Below are 24,003 nucleotides of genomic sequence, written 5' to 3'. Positions count from 1 at the left end.
CTCATACCAATAAGTATGGTCTAAAACTGAACATCAAAAAGACTAAATTCATGATTGTAACAAAGAAGCTATACACCAATGTGAATTTAACCATATCAGCCAGTTGAAAGAGTTACGTCCTACAAATATTTAGGGGTTTGCTTCACTGATACTAATGACCAGACAAGAGAAATCAAGAGGCGAATTGAGATAGCGAGACAATCGTTTGTCAAAATGAACAAGTTCCTATGCAGTCGGGACATAAATATAAACTTAAGAACGAGAATGTTAAGATGCTATGTTTTCTCCGTTCTGCTGTACGGCATGGAAGCTTGGACACTGAAAAAGATAAACATCAAAAACATTGGCATTCGAGATGTGGTGTTACAGGAGAATGTGGAAAATACCATGGACAGAAAGAGTAACAAATCAAGATGTTTTGCTGAAGATGGGGAAGGAATGCGAAGTCATAAAAACCATACAAACGAAAAAACTGGAGTATCTAGGCCACATAATGAGAGGAGAAAAGTACCCTCCGTTAAGACTCATAATCCAAGGAAAAATCTTGGGAAAGAGAAATGTGTGACGTAGGAGGATTTCCTGGTTGCGAAATTTAAGGGAGTGGTATGGGTGCAGTTCAATACAGTTGTTCAGAGCTGCAGCCAACACAGTTAAGATTTCTGTGATGGTAGCCAACCTCCGATAGGAGACGGTACTGCAAGAAGAAGAAGATAATATACTCTACACTCTACTATACTCTACTATACTCTACTATACTCTACTATACTCTACTATACTCTACTATACTCTATATTTACTCGTATACCTATATATACAGTGTGTCGCATTTAAGATGAAGACACCCCTATATTGCGGCTATCAAAATAAATACAGATTTTAATGGTTCACATTTTTTAAGATAGTCAACTCAAATTTAAATTCTGAACGCGGCCTACTGCGAATCTAAAACAGGGCCGAATTTTCGATATTTTGCTTCGCGTTAGAGATATCGGAAAAATATATTTGGAAAAGTTGTTCCAAATAATATTCTAACCCCACGTACCAAATTTCATGACAAAATTTGCACTTTTAGTTTTTTCAGTATTTGTAGTCAGGATCCTAAAACATACAATTGACTATCCCGAGATGCAGCTCGGGACAACCATTGTCGAAGACGCAAAAAAATGTCGCCTTTAGCCCCAAAAAATTCCTTTTAAATTCTCGCCCACTACGGCCAGACAAGCCACAATTACAGCGCTGTGCTTAGTGTAAAGAGTGAGCAGTGAGAGATGCACACCATTCTGTTCTGTTCTATAGGGTAGTGCCATTATAGAAGTGAGTGGCACTACTACATGGAGCCTACAACAACTACAACTCCGGAGAGAAATTAAAAAGTGGCTTTTTTATTTTAGATACTTAGGTATGGTGTCAGAATTTATAAATTACAATTTTGAAATAAGTAATTTATATTAATAAATATTTTATTATTGTACATTTGAAGAGGTTAGGCGGCGCCTACCTTTCCTACCCCGACGGTGAACCCTCTATACTCTGGGTATAGAGATTTTTGAAGAGAAGAACTGAATAAAGATGGGTAAAATAAATGATAAGAGATTTAAGACAAAAGAAGAGGGGCTTAGCTCAGAAGGAAAAAAAATCAAAAGGGCAGAGAGACACTAAATCTCAAGTATGAGTATTCGGGCTAGCTTCCATACACCGAATATTGGCTTTAGAGATATAAGAAGAAAATTTGGTAATGAAATGATAGTAACTAGGAAGAAAATGAGACTATTAATACAAAAATGGAAGGAAAATAGATAAGAATGCTAGAGATAAAATAATATCGAGTTACAACAAAGAAAGAAGAAGAAAAAGGGCGCCAACTCGAACGAACAACTCGGCTCTCAGAACCAAGAAGTTGGACAGGTTCGAGATTTTGAAGTAACGAACAACAGGAACTCTATGACACTGGTTACAACCACCTGAAATACAAAATACTAAATACTGATCTTGTCTTGCTATGTTATATGCTGGTAATACAGACTGAAATAAAACACCAACCTTAATACATACAAATATATTAATAATAAATATTAAATGTTAACACTTTACATATAACGCAACGTAATAACAGTGATAGTGGATGGGGAAAAGATAAAATAGGACCGCAAAGGCCACTCAACAAGCAATTATCCACTATCACTGGCCAAGCAAAAGTATTAAAATCAAAATCCAAATCAAAAGTCCGTTGGAATAGCAAAAAGGTCTATATAAATGAGTTGGTCAGTGACTCTTTATATATTTTACAAAAAAAACCTACGAGACGTATTCCCTATTTAAAATCCGCGACAAAATTTTACAACCCGATTCCCTATTAAATTTTAAGATACAATTATTTATGATTATTAAACAAGACCTGATTTTATTTATTTTAACTAACTCCTACTTATACTGAATCAAAAAGAAAAAAAAACGACCTAAAACCCTATCTATCACGAAAATATATGTACTCTTCCTAATCGTATGCATACGAAAAGTTTACAATGTAGCAAATATATCTTACCCAAAAGTAAATACAGAAAAAGTAAATAAACTTAGCTTTTACACAACAGCCGGTTAAAAGTAGGGTTGCAAGTCCATAGAGATGAATTCTTTTGGCACGCTAACGCTGGTTGGCTGCTGTGGTGAGTAAGTCCTACTGCAAGGTCCTGGGTGAAGATGCTGGTTGTAGTAAAATCAGGTATGGTGTATTATCCAACAAAAACAGCCCACTCTAGGGATAAACCATCACAGAGTGGCTAGCAATCTAACTAGTACATAATTAACGTGATAGAGTCACGTTGTGTGACTAAATAACTAAGTTACGGGATCTAAAATAAAGTTTATTTAATTAGTTATGATGTATTTCAAGAACAGTAGCAGTACATATTGAACAGGCCCAAACAAAAACACCAAATATTAGGTAGGTTAGGTATTCATATGTCATGTCAAAATTTCTGAAGTTTACTTCAATTCAGACATGACAGGGACGTGCGCATTAGATGGGCGTGACAGAAGGCTGTATAGATACTCGTTAAAACTTTTTATAAATCACAGATAAAAAAACTTAAATAAAAAGCCTAACGATCAGGTATAAAAGATATTAAAATTTAGGTTTGGACACTAGAAAAAACTATGGCCTTGATTGAATGTTCCTTTCAAATATTTAAGGATAATATGAGCTATAATATGGAATTTATGTGGTAAATTACTCTAACAAAAGATCTAACTACAATGATGCATTGGATTTCACAACGAAGGAATGAGAGATAAATGTATTATGTACTTACTGAAACAAGGCAGGCACGCCGGAATATCCACTTCTGTTATGTGAAGAAGTCCAAAGACATGTTTAACTTTGGTTATCTAGTTTTGTAGATGGGATTAGCTGACGCTTAATTTCCTTCTAATTATTTGATTTCCATCGAAAATTTGTTTCAATCCCGTCACTTAAAAGTGAGAATAACCTCACTCGCGGCGCGCCATCCGCCCTTCGAGCCGTTTCCTGACCAACTGCTGTTCAATGTTATCGGAAATCGATTCGTATCGATCCGATAGAAACATGCGCGGTGCTTTCCTATTGCTTCGCTGCGAAAATAGGCACCTAGGCGATTAAATAGTAGGGTGGAGTGAAAACTGGCTCGAAAAAAAAATATCCTTAAATCAATTGACCTATATGTGGAAAAGTTGCCTAATATAATGGTCTATTCTAGAAAAAAAAAGTGGCTTAAAATATTGCCATCTTCTACTGCCCATTTGACCGTAAAATGTAAAAAATTAAAGATAAATATTTTTTAAAGCCGTGATGCAGCTCTTCGCTTATTTCCATAAAAAATTCGTAATTTTTGATGAAAATAACCCAGAACTCACTGCGTGGAGGTAGCTGCATATCGAGTTCCACCGCCTTCCCACCCCTTATTTGTACTTTTGTGATTAATTTTCATTAAAAACTTGAAGATATTGACTTTTTGTCTCGAATACTGGCAAACTAGCTCTAGAAGCAATTCGTGCCCTTAAAATCCATCCCTTGCTGTATTTCCACATACAGCAACTGACGCTTCTGTTACTAATTTGATGCACCTTTCCACTGCTTGCGTGTGGCATGGATATTTTGGAATTTCAATTTCAGCTGGAACATCTAAAATCATTTCTTCTAGTTCTTCATTAGAAATACATTTTGTCAGGGGAGGTTCTATTATTGTTGTCGACTGCCAGTCACTCATATCGATGTAGCCTTCATCATAAAAATTTAAAGATGGCAATTTGAATTCCCGTATTTCTTGTTGGTTTGCTGTTTTCCTACACTTCAATAATCTTCTAAGACCTAATTCTCTCACTGTTTTCGGCTGAACAGCGAACGGCTGTTCACCGTTCAGCGAAAGCTCAAGCTGTCTAATAATTCCATTCTTATTAAAAGTATTTACTGCTGTACCATCAGAACCTATAGCCTGCAAATTTGAAACGTCAAAATTATGCTCCAAAAATTCTAGAATGCTCTTCTTTATACTTTGCGAATTGCCAGATGCAGGAGTCAAATGACCAATATATTTGGATCCTGGTTCTGAAGCTAGGACTATATGCTCCTCAATCTTCGTTTTCTTGGACAAACTTCCTTCTTCACTAGTTTGAACTAACGTTTGGTCTTTTCTTCCATCAAAATATATTCCATATACCAATTCAGAACCGCCTTCTTTATCTTTTCTCTTGAGCTCAAATCGAGCTTTTGCCCTTTCTCTACGAATTTTGCTGCGGTCGACAATTTTTGATGAATCTTATGTAGTAATTATTCCTATATCTTTTTACTATATCTATATATTTAACGCTGCACTAACAAGAATAATTGCTGCCGTCCTATCAGAAACACCCGTTCTGTCACATGCCTGTGCTACACTTGGTAGTTTTATTCTCATCTGAGAAGTTGAAGGAGTATCGACCCTGTCTTCTAATTTAATGACATTTTCTTCTGATGAACTGTTGTTTGAAGTCTCTTCTTCTAGATTAGATGACACTGACTGGTATGCTCTGCCAATTAAAGATTCTTTGTATTGATCATCATATTCATCATGCCTGATTCTCCTTTCCTCGGTTTTACTTTTACGCTTCCATCTCTTTTCGAGTACTTTTGTAGTTTTTTGATCACCTCTACCGATTACCATTTTACACGAAGTTCTTTGGTCGGTTAGAAATTCACGTTCAAGTACAGGCACTTTTAATGTACAAGAACAGCTTAAAAAGTCTTTACATTTGCATAAAGACATATCAAAGAGTTTCTTTTCGGCCAATTCTCTAAATAAAACAACCTGTTTTGAATTATTAAGTTTACCGTCCTTTTTTAGCCGTTTCATTATGTTACGATATTTACCGTGGTATTCTCGAATTTTATGTAATATTTGTTGGTCTGATACAACACAAATGGAACTTTTCTGCCACAAGTTCTTCAAGTCTTTTATTAAACGGGAACAGACATCATCAGCGAAACTAGGTCTTTGTTTACTTTGTTGTAGAACAATTTCTTGTCGACGATATAAGTAACATTTAATAATATCCGCGTAGGTCGGCAACACATTGTTCTTAAATGCTTTTGGTACACCAAACACAGGGCACAATGAATCACTGTTAGCCTCGTTGGCGCTAACCCGGCGCAATGCAGTGTCAAAGAGCATGTAGTATTATTTCAAGGTCATTATATTGAGTTGCTATTTGGTTCTAGGAATGTTTTGTAATACCTTCTTGACGTAATTATCCAGTAATAATTATTCATAAGATATTAGTGACAATAATAAGATATTCTATATATATTTTTAAATATAGGGAAAATTCCAATTTTCAAAGCGGTTTGGGCAGTAGAAGTTTTAAGTTGTTTGACCTGAGATTTTTTTTGGTGAATACTGGTAGTAAAAGGCAACTTTTTCACATATAGGCTTTATGGAATTATGAAAAAAAAAATTTCGCTCCACCCTATTAAATAGGCGTCTCCAAAGAATTTTCTAGAGGGGTATTTTTAATGAAATATAATTGAATGAATCGAAAATCGTAATTAATTTTAAATGGTCCGTAGCATAACTGCTACAACGGGCCACCCCAGCAATAACTACAATAACTAGAAAAGTGAAAGAAAAAAGTTAAACATATTAGTAACAGCAGCAAAGACAGATAATTGAAAAAAATTCGGAGATAAAATGGAACAAGATATTAAAAGTAACCAAAAGCTATTCTACAGAACCCTAAAGACGATAAGACCACAAAAAAAAACAAGGAAGGTACAGCATTAAAGATAAAAATGAGAAATTAATAACAGAAACAAAACAAATAGTAAAAATATGGAAGCAACACTTTGAAAAACTATTAACAGATATAAACCAAGACAACATTAATGAAGAAGAAAATAAGATATTGGAAGATAAAGCAGATAACTCGATAAAAGAGAAAGAACTAGAAGAACCAATAACGACGTTGAAGTATGGAAAAGATTTGAATGATAACAACAAAAAGATATCTATGAATTACAACAGAAATCATAAATCACATGGGAAACAATGAAGAACAGTGTTACTAAAAATAAAGAATAAAATATGGAAAAATGAAATCCAGGCAGATTGGAAAGTGTCACTAAAAGTATCCATATACCCATATATAAAAAAAAGAGATAGAAGAGAATTGTAGTAACTACCGAGGATTAACGTTGCTATGTAAATGTATGAAACTCTTCGAAAAAATAATAAACAAACGATTAAGAGGCTACAGTAGCGATCAACAGGTAGCAACAAACGCGGTCCAAGATTGCGGCTGTAATTTTGAATAGTTTGTCGAGATATTTGGCACACTTATTCGTAATACAATAGAGAATGGCGGTACAGAGCCAAATTTGAGAAATATATTAGTATGTGGAAATTACTCTGTAATTAAATACAATATTAAAAAAACGAGCCTGTACCACCATTAAGAAGATGTAACCCTTATAGTAGGGTTATATTTTTTTTTGTACTAAAATTTGATTGATGAAAGAAAGGGGTAGTGAGAAACGGCTTAACAAGTTAAAATTAGAATGAAGATAACAAATTATTTATGAGGATGAGGATGAGACGTAAAAGCTCAGGAAGTGGAGATCGGCTTATTTTCGTGCTGTTGTTTAGGGGAGAAAGAGATAGTGATAATGGAAGAAACCAGAAAAATTAAAAAGTAATGAAATACTAAAAAGAAAAGAACTGACCTATGATCAATAAACCAAAGATGGGCGCCAGAAGTAAATGCCTTTTAGAGCCTTTACTTCGTTGATAGAACAGTGTGGGAGACTAGAAAAGAGAGAGAGAGAGAGAGAGAGAGAGAGAGAGAGAGAGAGAGAGAGAGAAATAAGGAGAAAGATATAAACAAACCAAATAACTTAATCCTGAAATAAAATATTATATGAACCCATATAGTTGAGAGATATTAGGTGCAGGTGAAATGATACAAACCCAATAGGTATACCTTATTTTTATTGTGTAAAAAAAAATATCTAGATATATGTAGAGTAAGATTTTGGTAACTAATGTATATATATATATATATATATATATATATATATATATATATATATATATATATATATATAATGTAAAATTTCTAGCTAAAAATATAAATAATGTATAATAAGGTAAAACATTGGCTTGCAAGATGAATATATAATAGTAAAATTTAATTAATAATATAAATAATGAATATGAGTAATGTTAAAATTTTGGTTGCCAAGATATAAGCAGATAACGTCAAAGTTTCCGACGATTTAACGATTTCTATGAGTTTACGTTTCTTTCAGATACAAACAATAAAGAGACAGAAAAACAATAGTGAGTGCTAGTCAACAGAACCAGATGATATTCTTCATAAGACCGTATTAATATACTTGTATATTATCTACCACAATACCTAAGTTACTATATAATGAACCCTATAGAGACCAATGCTTTAGGTCTATAAGTACTTATGTTCCCTTACATGCATTGAGATTTAGATGAAAAATTGACAAAATATTATTTGTTGTGTAGACACAACCGATAGTAAAAGATATTATAAGGGAAGTTAAAAAAATAATCTAGTACTTAACAACAAATGTCCAATAAATATATAATATATTGCGGAACACAATTCGGTCTATAAATGAGAACATTAATTAAGTACACTTATCTTTGTTCCAATCTAGATGAAATTCCTTCAGCTCTAATTCCAAGTGTTGGCTTATGGACGTGCCGGTTTATCAGACGGTAAGCGGCTCTATGAGTATACACATCTTGGGGAAGATTTACGTTCCGGATAATTAATAGGAATGTTATTCTTAGTGCATTTTCCATATAAGTTGTCTTTGTGGGATATTAAAAGCTTGGTTCTATTTTATAATTCTCTAGGTACGGCTAAAAAGAGAGGTTCTCATTAGGTATCTAGAAATTTTTTCCTGGATACAAGGTGAGACAGACCGGTTACAAAAGATAACCGAACATATTCTTCCACATAAATGGGAAGGTCATTTATCCAAAATGAAATTACATTATTACTTAAGTAATATATTTCTAAAAGTAGCTTTGCTAAATTTGACTTTTTAAGGTATAAAATTATTCATTTTGATATATGTGTTTCCTAAATTTCCAAAAGAAATTTTAAAATAAAATCACTTACCAGACGTTCATTTTAGGTATATTATATCTTTACAGATATATTTAGCTTGCTTTGTAATTGCAATTCCAAAATAGATTTATTCAATCTCTCCTATTCTTTTATGTATGACGTCTGCCGGTTTTTCTCCAACACATATTTGTCTTTATTTGACCTTCTTAAGTCGTTGGTTAGCTAGCATTAATTCTGTTTTCATTTTTCCTACCTCGATAATAAGGTAAACTTTTTGTTATTCGATGTTAATTATTACGGTTGTCGGGAGTGGCTACTCGTAAACGTAGCGGAACGCTACATTCCCCCTCCACTCGATATAATTTTCCTTCAGAAAATTATTCTGGCAAAAACCAAAACGAAGTTTATTCTTGGCAGGGTTAGTACTTTAATATGGGTCAGGAGTAGTAGCTCCTAGCAGTTGTAGCTGTAGTTACAGTCACAACCACTCCACAAAGTTAAAGATAGGATTAGTACATCAACTAACTAATCTAATCTAACCTAAAACATTAATTTTGAATTTGGCTCAAAGTGGGTAAACATCCACATTATACCACATATTCACACAAGGGAAATAAAAGGCAACACTTCTCATGCTTCCGAGCATGGAAGAGTGCGGGCACAAAAGTATGACACACTTGTGTGGATCCAACACAAGAGTGCATCAAGGTAAGTTCCCAAGATTTCGGAACCGGTATGGTTTACGGAGATCGCGAGAAAGGAACTTTTCCTTCCTTAACGTAGACAAGGACTAGTCTGATGATCTGCATCCAGACTTTATTTACGAATGAACCGTATACTAGGTATCTTAAAGTTTACTAATAGTTATTCTTGCTGTACCATTACTTACATCAATTAAACTTATTAAATCGTTCACATTAAAGGCTTAGATTACACGTAACCCCAAATTGTTATCAACGTGAACTAAAGGTACTAGAAAAAAATATTCCTGACTAAAACAAAGTATCCACCCAACTACATAAAGAACCATTAAATTTGGCCTTACTCACTATCGGACTCACTATCGATTTGGATATTAGCACCTAAGTTAATCCAAAGATGAACACAAAATTTATTGTTGACATATTCAACCGAGAGTAACCAGGATATTCTCCAACCGATTCAAAACATGGTATCAAAGATAACTTAAGGTAAGGAAATAGAGATGTAACATAACTCTCTTAGGTAAGATAAGATAAGATAAGATAAAGTGAAGTACGATACGCTAAGTTAAATATATTATATATCCAATGCAGATATAAACCAGGTAGTTAAGAATGCACAGCAAAACAAAAAATGGACAAACAAGACAGTTCCACAAATGGATAGCCATTATCGTATCCATCCAAATATGGTTCCGTCAGTATAATTCATAATCCATTCCCGAATTGACTTAATATAATCACAGGTAATAATCATTGAAAGGTAACCTAAAGATAACCTAACTTAATATCTGTATCCGATAAATTTATAGCCTAAGGCTACAGCTGATTTCAGTGTACGATATACCAAAACGTTTGATAATCAGTGTATTTTTATACTAACACATGTATAAGCATCAACACAAGTAAGTTCTTAACTACAATTTCACAAAGGTAAAACTAAAATTTAAGAACCAAAATCAAACAATTTCATCTGAAACCGTATATTTATAGATCAGTTCCTAAAATCAATGACAGAAGAGGTCCGAACTGGACTACTATAGTGGACCAATGAGTAAGAAAACGAAAACCAAATATTAGAGTAGTCACTAAACAACAGCTAATGAATGTATTTTCCAAAATTATTGATATAACAACCATCAACGAAATTAATATTAAAGGTATTGGGTTATCGCCTTGTACAAGAAAAAAAATCCATTGTATAACTTGATGAAGACTTAATCTATGCTACAGAACCGAAGATGGTCAACGACCATATTCGCCACATAGCGACTCCAGGTAAAAGTACATCCGTCACAAAATATAGCATGGATTACGAAATCCGCTAACGATCTAGTCCGGAATTTGATCAACGAATTCGAACCCACGTATTATGCTTAGATACACCTATATACCCATATACAACAAAATTTACTAATAAAAGTGAAAAGACAATATTTAAAAGCAATTTACCTATAACAGTCTAATATTTTGAGAAGTGATAATAATGGAATACCCTGTATAATGCATTTATTACACCAGACAAATGTTATGACATTCCCTGTGCAAACGCGGAGTCCATAATATATGTGAACAACTTAACTATCAAAGGTAAAATCAAGAGCAGAGGTAAAAATAATAATTACCAAATAGCAAAAATAAGAGTTTTTTTAGGAAACTAGCAAGTTGCAGACTGCGATAAAAGGTTCCAAAATTAATGCAGAACGCAAGTTAATACCTAATCATCCTCTGAGGTCGAGGACTCAGAATCCATGACTGTTTTATCAGGTAGGAGATCTTTGACATGAAAACGACCAATTCGTTTATTGGACGAATTGTCTTTTAGTTCATAGACAAGAGGCTATATGACTTTTAAAACCGTACATGGAATATACTTCTGACAAAATTTCGCCGCTATGGCATCATTTTTACTTGATTTCACAAAATTTCGTTTTAGGACTCGGTCTCCAGGATAAAAACGTAACGGTCTTTTCCTTAAATTATAATATTTCTGGGAACGTAAATAAGAAGATTTCAATCTCTTCCGAATATCGGCAAATATAGGGGGTAGGTTTTGGAGATCCTCTAGTCGATGAAGATTCTCAGAAACTTGTGGTAAAGTAGTTGCATTATCGGAAATTAAACCAAAATAATCGCCTGAGAGAGGAACATTTCGACCAAAGTTAAGATACGCGGAAGAACATTTAGTGACCTCGTGAGTGGAAGTCCTTATGGCTTGGGCAACAGAATGAATGTATTGATCCCACGACCTATGGTCCTCAAATGTATAAGACCTTAAAGCGGTAACAATACTACGATTTACACGTTCTGAGTGGTTCGCTTGAGGGTGATATGCAGCATTATAGAAAATCTTCTGCACCCTATATTTGCACATAAGAGTCTTGAAAGCGTTCGAGATAAATTGGGGCCCATTGTCACAGGAGATAATTTGAGGAACACCAAATACTAAAAATACTTTTTCTTCCAAATACTTAATAATTGCTGTGACTGTGGCTTTCCGAAGAGGGCAAACCAAAGGAAATTTGGTGAAATAGTCCACTACTACGAGACAATAAGTATTTCCTGTATAGCTACGAGGGTATGGACCAATTAAATCGAGAGAAATCATCTGCCAAGGGAAATTAATATTTCTAAAAGAACCCATAAGACCAGCTTGTGGTAAGTTACTTGGTTTACAAGTAGCACAAACTATGCATTTAGAGATGTACCTTTTAATGGATTTGCGCATGCCAGGCCAATAATATAACTCAGCAATACGGTGGTAAGTTTTATAGAAACCAAAATGGCCAGCAGTAACTTCGTCATGACACATACGCAAAATATTTTCCCTGTTTGGCGTAGGTACAACTATTTTCCATTCGGTCATATTCGATAATACCTCAACAGGACTTAAAATGTGTTTGTACAGCACATTGTTCTCCACCTTAAAATCGGGATATCTTTGTGGGTCTTGAGTAACCTTATCGACCATATTTTGATACCACGCATCAGGAGTTAACGAAGATAGATCTAAAACATTAATATCAAAAACACGGGAAAGAGCATCAGCAACCACTACTCCGGCTGCCTTTCGATGGACAATCTTATACGAATAGGCAGTCAGTTTACATATCCATCGGGAAAGTCTCTGAGAAGGGTTTTTCATGCTGTGAAGCCATACCAAAGAACTATGGTCCGTAATTATCGTGAAATTACGACCCTCTAAATAATAACGAAAAGCTTCTAAACCCTGAATAATAGCTAATAGTTCTTTCTCCGTAGTCGAATAGTTTTTCTGCGCCTTATTCAGTTTCTTACTTGTATAAGCTATTGGGTATTCAGAGCCATCTTTCACCTGAAATAGCACGCCACCAGAAGCGGTGTTAGAACAATCGGTCATCAGATAAAAATGTTCGTTAAAATTAGGTGAGATCATGACTGGAGCGCTCGTTAGTGCATCTTTAACGCGCCTAAACGCTTCATCGGCCTCAGGAGTCCAAATAATCGTTTGGCCTTTTTTCCTATCCTTCAGAAGATCAGTAAGGGGTGATAGTAAGGTAGAATAAGACGGAACAAACCGACGATAATATCCACACATGCCTAAAATTCTGCGAACTTGGGTGGTAGTTTTTGGGATGGGAAAATCTCTTATAGCGGCGACCTTTTCAGGGTCTGTCCTAAGACCCTGGTTATCAACCATATAGCCTAAAAACTTCAAACTTGGTCGACAAAATTGACATTTATCAAGATTAACCGTTAAATTGGCCTCTTTTAACCGGACAAATAATTTATTCAAAATTTCGATATGAGTAGAAAAATCCGGGGTGACTACCAAGATATCATCAAGATAATAAAACACGTAGGGCTCTAACTGAGGACCTATTACTATATCCATGAGACGACACATAGTTTGGGGAGCAGATACTAACCCAAAAGGCATTGTTACAAATTGAAACAATCCTTTACCATTGACGGCAAAAGCGGTATATTTCCTACTCTCAGTACTAAGAGGTATTTGTAAAAAAGCTTTTGAAAGATCTATAGACGATATGAACTTCGAGTTTTGAAGTTTGCTCAGAATAATATCAATTCGAGGGATCGGGTAAGCATCCCGATTTACTGTGATGCTGTTTAACTTACGTCCATCAAAACAGACCCTAAATGATCCATTCTTTTTTTTCGTGAGCCATAATGGACTACTATAGGAAGAGGTAGACGGTTCGATGATATTAAGTTTAAGCATTTCATCAATCTCTTAGTCTAAATCTTTTTGCCACGCTTGGGGTATCGGGTATTGGTATTGCCTAAATGGTGTGGGATTATGGAGAGGAGATAGAATTAAACTTGGAGATAGTTTCTTGTAACTGATTTTGTTCCTCATTTGATAAACTAGAAAAATCTTGTACGGCATTCAAGCTCGAAATATTAAATGAAGATATAGACATAGAAAAATCAGAGCAGTTAAGTGTGCTATTAAAAACATTAAGAAAGTCCATTCCAAGGATAACTGAATTTTGCACTGAGGGGATAACATAAAAAGTAACATTTCTGCGGATATTCGCTACAGAGACTTCTGTTACGAATTTGCCCGTGATAGGTTGTACAGTGCCATCAGCAGTCGATACTTGAAGAGAAGAAATCGGGTTAACTTTGACTTTATCGTTGTCTATTAAACGAAGAGATAAAGAACCTAGTAAAGATATGTTTGAACCACTGTCCAGAAGTGCTAAACAAGATTGACCTAATACTTCGATAGGGAGATACGGACGATTATCGTTATGTTTTCTAACTAATAGAGAATTTAAATCTAAGGTTGTTTTATCAATCACTATGGTGTTGCCAGAAAATTGAGATATAGGTAGACAGGTATCTCCTTCCTTAATTTTTCTGGAAGAAGGTAAAGGTAACGGAATTAACGCAGAGTTAAGTTCTTGTTCGAGACCAGGAGATGGGAGATTTAATGAAGATACTGAGAAAGAAACACTATCATTATCTGATTCGACATTAAAGGGTGTCTGCTTCAGAAAACTTAATCTTGAGATAGGTTGTTGTTTGAAGTTGTTGTCTTTTTGGACGAAATACCTTTCCCTTTTCGACTGGTAGAAGGTACGGGAGGGCTTGACGTGTTGAGTCCTGTATTGTTTATGGAAGTTACGGAATTCCCTGATGGAGAGACTGTCAGGGGAGGGCTCAGGGTACAATCCTCTAAACGACCGTTTCCCTGACAATTCCTACAGTTGGGTTTAGTGGTATTTTCAAGGCCACACCCAAAACAAAAGGGACGCAATCTGGGGTTTGGGCATGCAGAGAAGGCATGTCCCTGAGTATAACAATTCCAACATACGATCGTGGAGGTAACGGTAGATACATTGTGTTTCGGTACTTTATTTTGCCATGATCGATTTCGTGAAAAGGAATTCTGACTAGAAGACGGGAAAGGACGAGACGAAACTACAGTTGAGGGTTGATTAGACCAAGAAAATGTTTCTTCTAACCGCTTACATTTTTCCGTAAGTTCGTCGATACTACGGATTTCTACAAGAGCTAGTTGAGAGTGATATGAGGGTAACAAAGATTTCCTGATGATTCTTACCTTTTCGGATTCCGTGAGAGGAATGTCAAGACGACTACACAACCCAAGGATGTTGTTGATAAACATAGTAACGGGTTCATTCTGGAGTTGTTTCCGCTTTTTAATGTCATCCAAAAGATCATCTTGGTAGGAATATGGTAGGAAATCAGCTTTAAGTTTTTGCACCAGATCTTTCCAGCAAGAAAGGTTAGAGCGATTATTCATAAACCAAGTGAACGCAGGACCGGTAAACAACTCAGCGGAGGCTGCAAATAAGTCATCCTCTGGAATACATCTAGAGATTCGCAAACATTCAACTTTCTCTAAGAAAGCGACAACAGTATCACGATCACCTGTACCAGAAAAAGAAATACCCCATTTATGAACTTGGGCAGATTTAGAAAATGGGAAGGGTGACGCATTGTGTATGGGTGCATTTGGAGTGGAGGTAGCAGCTGGCTTTCCCCGAGCATCGAGATCACCTTCAATATCCAAGATTTTGACTGCGACGGTTTTCTGGTATAATTCCTGTTCATCGGTATCACACTCTAAGCGACTTACTCGTTCAGATAAATGAGCTACTCTAGACGACAATCTAGCAAAGGTAGGATCCAGTATTGTACCCCTGAATATCCCGATTTTCTGGGTAAGGTCTTTCAGTGTGTCCTCAATCTCCTCCTTATGTTTGTCAAAGGGAATACAGGAGGAAGAAATTTGCCGAAAACTCCTATTTTCCTTCTCCTGTCGCAGAGCTCCACGCAATATTTTGCGTTTAGCCTCGACGGTAGGATATTCAGTAACATCAATACTTCGGATTTTAAGCTCGTAATCTAACTCTTTTACCAGTAAATGATCAACTTTAAAAGTGGACATTTTAAAAAAGAAACTTTCAGTATCAAGACAAAACACCCCAATGAAGTTTAGATAGATAAACTCAATAAAAAAATTTTACAACTGGCACAAAACCCGCAAATTTAATCGAATACAGTAATCTAAAATTGAGATGAAAATCAGAACCTAATAAACATATATCTATAGCGCAAAATATATAATTGTGTGGATACAATTGCCAGTACAGGATATCATAATAATTATAAGATACCAAAAAATATGTAACGTATAAAAATGTAAAATTCAGTTTATTAAATATTAACGTCACCTTCAATAAACATTTATATTACCTTTTAACTTATGTTCGTATACCATCCAACAATTAATGCTATATCCTCAATTCTAAAATAATTTCCCTTACACCTGTATACTCTCTCAAAACAAAACAAAATTATACACTGTCTTTTACACTAAACACTGTCTTTTACATTATACACTATCAACTTTTTCTTTTTTTTTTATTCCAAAACAAGAAACAAACTGTAAGTGATAATTCGCAATAACCAAATTGAATAAGAGAATGTAGTGTAACTAACACTAAATCACCACCTAAATGAAAAACAATACCCCACGTTGGGCGCCACTTTGTAACCCTTATAGTAGGGTTATATTTTTTTTGTACTAAAATTTGATTGATGAAAGAAAGGGGTAGTGAGAAACGGCTTAACAAGTTAAAATTAGAATGAAGATAACAAATTATTTATGAGGATGAGGATGAGACGTAAAAGCTCAGGAAGTGGAGATCGGCTTATTTTCGTGCTGTTGTTTAGGGGAGAAAGAGATAGTGATAATGGAAGAAACCAGAAAAATTAAAAAGTAATGAAATACTAAAAAGAAAAGAACTGACCTATGATCAATAAACCAAAGATGGGCGCCAGAAGTAAATGCCTTTTAGAGCCTTTACTTCGTTGATAGAACAGTGTGGGAGACTAGAAAAGAGAGAGAGAGAGAGAGAGAGAGAGAGAGAGAGAGAGAGAGAGAGAGAGAGAGAGAGAAATAAGGAGAAAGATATAAACAAACCAAATAACTTAATCCTGAAATAAAATATTATATGAACCCATATAGTTGAGAGATATCAGGTGCAGGTGAAATGATACAAATATTTTTATTGTGTAAAAAAATATCTAGATATATGTAAAGTAAGATTTTGGTAACTAATGTATATATATATATAATGTAAAATTTCTAGCTAAAAATATAAATAATGTATAATAAGGTAAAACATTGGCTTGCAAGATGAATATATAATAGTAAAATTTAATTAATAATATAAATAATGAATATGAGTAATGTTAAAATTTTGGTTGCCAAGATATAAGCAGATAACGTCAAAGTTTCCGACGATTTAACGATTTCTATGAGTTTACGTTTCTTTCAGATACAAACAATAAAGAGACAGAAAAACAATAGTGAGTGCTAGTCAACAGAACCAGATGATATTCTTCATAAGACCGTATTAATATACTTGTATATTATCTACCACAATACCTAAGTTATTATATAATGAACCCTATAGAGACCAATGCTTTAGGTCTATAAGTACTTATGTTCCCTTACATGCATTGAGATTTAGATGAAAAATTGACAAAATATTATTTGTTGTGTAGACACAACCGATAGTAAAAGATATGATAAGGGAAGTTAAAAAAATAATCTAGTACTTAACAACAAATGTCCAATAAATATATAATATATTGCGGAACACAATTCGGTCTATAAATGAGAACATTAATTAAGTACACTTATCTTTGTTCCAATCTAGATGAAATTCCTTCAGCTCTAATTCCAAGTGTTGGCTTATGGACGTGCCGGTTTATCAGACGGTAAGCGGCTCTATGAGTATACACATCTTGGGGAAGATTTACGTTCCGGATAATTAATAGGAATGTTATTCTTAGTGCATTTTCCATATAAGTTGTCTTTGTGGGATATTAAAAGCTTGGTTCTATTTTATAATTCTCTAGGTACGGCTAAAAAGAGAGGTTCTCATTAGGTATCTAGAAATTTTTTCCTGGATACAAGGTGAGACAGACCGGTTACAAAAGATAACCGAACATATTCTTCCACATAAATGGGAAGGTCATTTATCCAAAATGAAATTACATTATTACTTAAGTAATATATTTCTAAAAGTAGCTTTGCTAGATTTGACTTTTTAAGGTATAAAATTATTCATTTTGATATATGTGTTTCCTAAATTTCCAAAAGAAATTTTAAAATAAAATCACTTACCAGACGTTCATTTTAGGTATATTATATCTTTACAGATATATTTAGCTTGCTTTGTAATTGCAATTCCAAAATAGATTTATTCAATCTCTCCTATTCTTTTATGTATGACGTCTGCCGGTTTTTCTCCAACACATATTTGTCTTTATTTGACCTTCTTAAGTCGTTGGTTAGCTAGCACTAATTCTGTTTTCATTTTTCCTACCTCGATCGTAAGGTAAACTTTTTGTTATTCGATGTTAATTATTACGGTTGTCGGGAGTGGCTACTCGTAAACGTAGCGGAACACTACAAAGAACAGAAAAATACAATTTCTTCAAATAAACTTTTTTATCCCTTGCCTAGATTTTGTGTCATTTTGGACCTACTTAAATGTTTTATTTCTAACAAGAATTCGAACATATTATACTTAATAACTAATTAGCCAACATAGAGAAATTGTCACTGTCATTTTGATAAACCTGCGCCAGATTTTCTCTTATCTGTTCTGCTATCTTTATCGATATCTATTCAGTGCAGTGTATTATTTTAATAATTCGTTATTGTTGTTTCATAGGAAAGTAGTGTTTATTTTTAGTTAATTTATTATATTTTTGTGTAATACATTGAAGTTGTTGGCCTATTTGAAAAAATAGATTATTGTTAATTGTGAGTTTTAGTTATATGTATGTAGGTAGGTAAGAATATTTTACATAAAAATATTTCGAATTCTAATGCGAGTATATGTATAAAGTTAGAGTACCTTTGCCGCTCTATAAACTAAATAATACGGCTCTTGTTTCGCTTCACAACGAAATGATTATTTATTATTATTATTATTTCGTGCAAATACCTATGTTAACATAAAGTTTTCACCCATTTTGGTTTATTTTTATAAATATTTATTTACTAATAACAAAATTGTTTTGTATTACATACTTCCATTTAACGCGCCTATGAGTATAATTGTCAAACTATTGATCTTAGATAATGTCAAAGATTACCACTGTTGTCAAAGTTTCGCAGACCTTACGAAAAAAGGTATGAAACTATCTCCCGAAGTTATATTGATGACGCGCTACTGTGCTCTTAAGAATAATGACAGAAAACACACTAGACGAAGCACAAAGTGGATTTAGAAGTGGTAGAAGTATACAGTATCATATATTTACTTTAAAAACCAGGTAACACAAAAAGCGATTAAAGAGAAACAGAAAATATACGTAGCATCTCTTGACCTAGAAAAGGCCTTCGATAAAGTACCAAGACAGAAACTATGGAAAATACTAAGAGAAAGAGGTATTGACAACAAGCTACTAAGAATGATACCAATGATATAAATTAGATAGTAATATCTATATTTTATATAATGTATTATTATAATAATAAAAATAGAGGTATATATATAAATGAGCTTATTAACGAAGCCACACACAAGCATACGGAAGCTAATAAAAATGTCAACACATCGACCAACACTATTATTTCCAATTAAGAAGGCATTACTTTCAAGAAATTTTGGGGATGTAAAAACGTCTCGAAACGTGGATTTTTAAATCAAGTGATTTCTCTATTTTGATGGATGTTAATTAATTTTTGAATGTGTGGAAAGCTCTATACACCCGTATACAATACATAAAAGTCTAATCTAGATTCTTGCATACCAATGGAATAGTGCAGTATAATATAATGAAATCAAGTGGTATTGTGTTAACTATGAAAAAATTTCCTCCTATTTCTTATTTCTTAATAAAATGTTCTTTTCTATCACAATTCAAAATGTTGTATCTCTTTATTTGTCATGATTTCTCCTTTTTCAACGAAAATTATATGTATAATGTTTACGTTTATAAATTCGAAAAGTCTGTTCGTGCGACGCCGCTCATGCAATGCTTAGAGCGGATCTAGCGATGGATTCTTATGTAGTTTTATCTCCTGAATCCAAATCTGAAAACGGCATTTCGGTATCTCTATCCCTCTTCTAGAAATTTGACCTCAAATTCGAAATTATGACGTCACAATCCTTCTTGAAATATATTTGTTTTTCGTTTGACGTAACTAAACGTCAACACAAAATTGAAACGTCAAATAAATAAATCTTATTATTAATGTTTATGTAATGTTAAATGACCGCTTCACTATTTTTTTATTTAAGCTGTCTACCCAATGATATGTATTATGTACATTATATTTATGTATATATTATATACAGGGTGTCACTTAAGTTGCACATATTGTACGGGAAACTTTTTTATTTTTAATTTTACGAAAAAAAACTATTCTTTATAAAAAGTTCTGCATGGCCTATAACCTGAGATTCAACCATCAGATATCAAATGTTATCTGTATTATACGAGGTATTTCAAAAAATATGAACTTCGCTAGAGAGTAATGTATTATTTATTTATTTTTATTGTTGTTGTTGTTGTTGTGTACCATTTGAGCTCTAAGTCGACTTGTTCACATGATGACAGTATGCAGGCCCGGCCCCAGGGGTGGGCGAACTGGGCGGCCGCCCAGAGCGGCGAATTTAGGGGCGGCAATTTTAAGAGGACAGCCAATTTTTGAAATTGAAGAAATAATATATGATGTTTTTAATATTATAAAAAATTAATATTATGAACAAGAGCATCAAAAATGCAACTGTAAAAACGAGAATTATTAAGTGAAGTGAGACAATAATAATTGCAAGGTTTATTCGACGGGAAATCGACAACACTGCCTTCTTCATCGCATAATAATAGTGGGACCAGAGCTAAATTAAATTCACTGAATTCAGTTAAAATTAAATTTACTGAAAATGGATATAATAATTTGAAAAATCTGGCTGAAGCTTATTGCTAAGCTGACAGAAGTTATTTTGCAAAAACTGAATTAACTGAAACTGAGAATACCTTTGGACGATATGAGAAGACAAGGGTATGATAATATGGGGCAAACATGAAAGGGAAGAACTTTTTGTCCCATATTCTAGTCATTCACTTAACTAAGTCGTGAACGATGCTGTTATAGCCTCACAGTTAGCAGTTTCTTTCTTTTCCTTAGTCACAAAAATTTACAACTTTTGTTGACCATCTATTCATCGTTGGGCTATACTAAAAAAATCATCTTTCTAGCATACCATTGAAATTTTGTCGAAAACTACGTAGATAGGAACTAGATGAGAATTTATTCAATTACTCCGATCAGATACCAAATTGAAGAAATCTACCTTGAAGAAATCTCTGCTCTTGTAGAAATCACTGTCAATAAAACCAACGATAAAATGGTTGCTCATGAGGCAAGCTGTTTGGAAAATCAAATACCATGATACATGATTTTACTTTTCATTGCTCTGTGGTAATAGGTATGGCATGGCATTTTACTTCACATCAACGTAGTCAGCAAATCACTGCAGAGTATTGATCTTAATTTGAGTGTATCAAGCTGTCAGTTTATTAGAAAAAACAGAAATCCATTTTAATTCTCTCAGAAGTGATTTAAAAACCAGGACTATTTGACAGACGCAAAAGAGTTCCATTAAAGTTAGAAATTGAAAACCCGAGAATCAGAGGCACACTAACATCAAGAAAGAGGAAAGTGAAAAGACAATTCGGCTATGAGGCTGAAGATGAAAGAATGGACGTAGATCCAGAGACACGATATATATGTTGACTTCTATTTGTGATAGATTTCAGCAAATTAAGAGTAGTGTAGGAAACAAAGGTTTAACCTTGCAAAATGGACACAAGTCCGGTTTTATTTTTTTCTGGTATATTAAGGGGTGCTTATTATAAAACTAACTTTTTCTGAAAAAATTTCGCTCCGGAACCCCCCTTTTCACCCCCTTAAAGGGGGTAATTTGTAGTTTTTGCGGGACATAGCCCTTCCTGTACCTTTTACAAAAATTTTTCTTTATAGAAATATAAAGAGGACTATATTTTCTACGATTTATTTCCCTACAGCATATGTCTATCATCCACCGTTTAGCGGGGGTGGCGCCCCAAATTTGACAACTTTTTAAAAAAGATGTTTTTAAAAAATATATATTTTTCCCTAACTGTAAAGGAAATTACGAAGAAATCCTGCGGTAATTATTCATAAATAAGTGACAGATTTTTTGGTATAGGTTTTACTTAAGGATAATTGCCCTATTTTTAATTACAGGGTGTTACATTTTAAAAAACCCCTTTTTATACCATCTGAACCATTTATGCTAGAGTAAAAAGACTTTCAGCGATTACCCATGTACTCGTGCTATTTACAAATTTGTATAATGCACCCCCATTTTTCCCCGGAACCACCCCAAAGAATAGAAGAATTATTAAATAAAGTGATTTTCTTGGAATCCTTCACACACAATGCCCTTTATTAGTATGCTTTATATATTATTTTGTGCACGTTATTATTACCCATGCATGGACACCAAAAGCGATTTCCTAGTGCAACCCCTGCAGCCAAAAAAAAGTAGATAAAATGGGGGGTTGGAAATTTTTTTTGTTTTTTGCTTTTTGATTTATATGGGCATATGCTTCATCAATAGTGCTTTTCAAAAATATATATAGTTATTGCAAGATCCCTGCGGAAACCACCCCTGTCCTTGAAAATATACTGCAGAAACTACCCCTATCCCTTGGCGGGCATGTTTTTACGATTTTATCATTACCTATGCATTATTTTTAAACAAAACTTATACAAGGTTAAATACCACTATTTACTCTAAAAATTAGGTCCTATTCATTTTTTTCGTATAAGCAACCGTTACGGCACAGTGGCGCCGTAAACTTCATATATGCTTTGGCGGGCTCCAGTTTTTGCTTTTTTTTTCGTCATCTGTTCGTTTTATTGATAAAGTACTTATGTAAAATAAAACAACACAGTGTAACCTACAAATTATGACCTATGCACATTTTACATTCTTTGCGCCCCAAAGCCACAGTGGTGGCCAAAAATCAATTTTTGCATATTTTCGCCACCTACACGCGTTTTATTGCATTAATGTTAAATTAATAGCACAATATTCACCCTTAAGTGGTCGCTAAGCAGTGGCGGATCCAGGGAGGGGCGATGGGGGCGATCACTCCCCTCTCAAACCAAGTGATAGTATATTTAAAGATTAAAAAAATTTTCATTTATTTTTATAGAAATTTAGCCAATTGGCACCCCCCTCTTAACGATGCTGGATCCGCCACTGTCGCTAAAGCATAAAAAGTACGCCATTCTTATAAAAATAATAATATAACATAAGTATTTCTATAAAAATAAATGAATATTTTTATAATCTTTAAATATAATATCACTTGGTTTGAGAGAAGGAGGGAGGTGATCGTCCTCATCACCCCCCTGGATCCGCCACTGCTTAGCGACCACTTAAGGGTGAATATGGTGCTATTAAGTTAGCATTAATGCAATAAACTGCGTGTAGGTGGCGAAAATATGCAAAAATTGATTTTGGGCCACCACTGTGGCTTTGGGGCGCAAAGAATGTAAAATGTGCATAGGTTATAATTTGTAGGTTACACTATGTTGTTTTATTTTAGATAAGTACTTTATCAATAAAACGAACAGATGACGAAAAAAAAAAAACAAAAACTGGAGCCCGCCAATGCATATATGAAGTTTACGGCGCCACTGTGCCGTAACGGTTGCTTATACGAAAAAAATGAATAGGACCTAATTCTTAGAGTAAATAGTGGTCTTTAACCTTGTATAAGTTTTGTTTAAAAAGAATGCATAGGTAATGATAAAATCGTAAAAACATGCTCGCCAAGGTATAGGGGTAGTTTCTGCAGTATATTTTCAAGGATAGGGGTGGTTTCCGCAGAAATGTTGCAATAACCATATATATTTCAGAAAAGCACTATTGATGAAGCATATGCCCATATGGATCAAAAAGCAAAAAACAAAAAAACATTTTCAACCCACCATTTTATTTATTTTTTTTTGGCTACAGGGGTTGCACTAGGAAATCGCTTTTGGTGTCAAAGCATGGGTAATAATAACGTGCATAAAATGATATATGAATCAAATTAATAAAGGGCATTGTGTGTGAAGGAT

At 34.1% G+C, this 24,003-nt stretch overlaps 1 long non-coding RNA gene across 1 annotated transcript; it reads right to left on the bottom strand.

The window, feature by feature from the left end:
• Positions 1 to 2,041: 2,041 nt before the first annotated feature.
• LOC126884527 (uncharacterized) lies at positions 2,042 to 3,591 on the bottom strand. Its single transcript, XR_007698082.1, has 2 exons — positions 3,309 to 3,591; positions 2,042 to 2,849 (listed from the first exon to the last, which is right to left on the bottom strand). It is a non-coding gene; the product is annotated as an uncharacterized LOC126884527 (long non-coding RNA).
• Between the last annotated feature and the right edge of the window lie 20,412 nt (positions 3,592 to 24,003).

The sequence above is a fragment of the Diabrotica virgifera genome, chromosome 5 (assembly GCF_917563875.1).
Source record: "Diabrotica virgifera virgifera chromosome 5, PGI_DIABVI_V3a".
NCBI classification, from domain to species: Eukaryota; Metazoa; Arthropoda; class Insecta; order Coleoptera; family Chrysomelidae; genus Diabrotica; species Diabrotica virgifera.
This window is presented reverse-complemented; position numbering and strand designations above follow the sequence as displayed.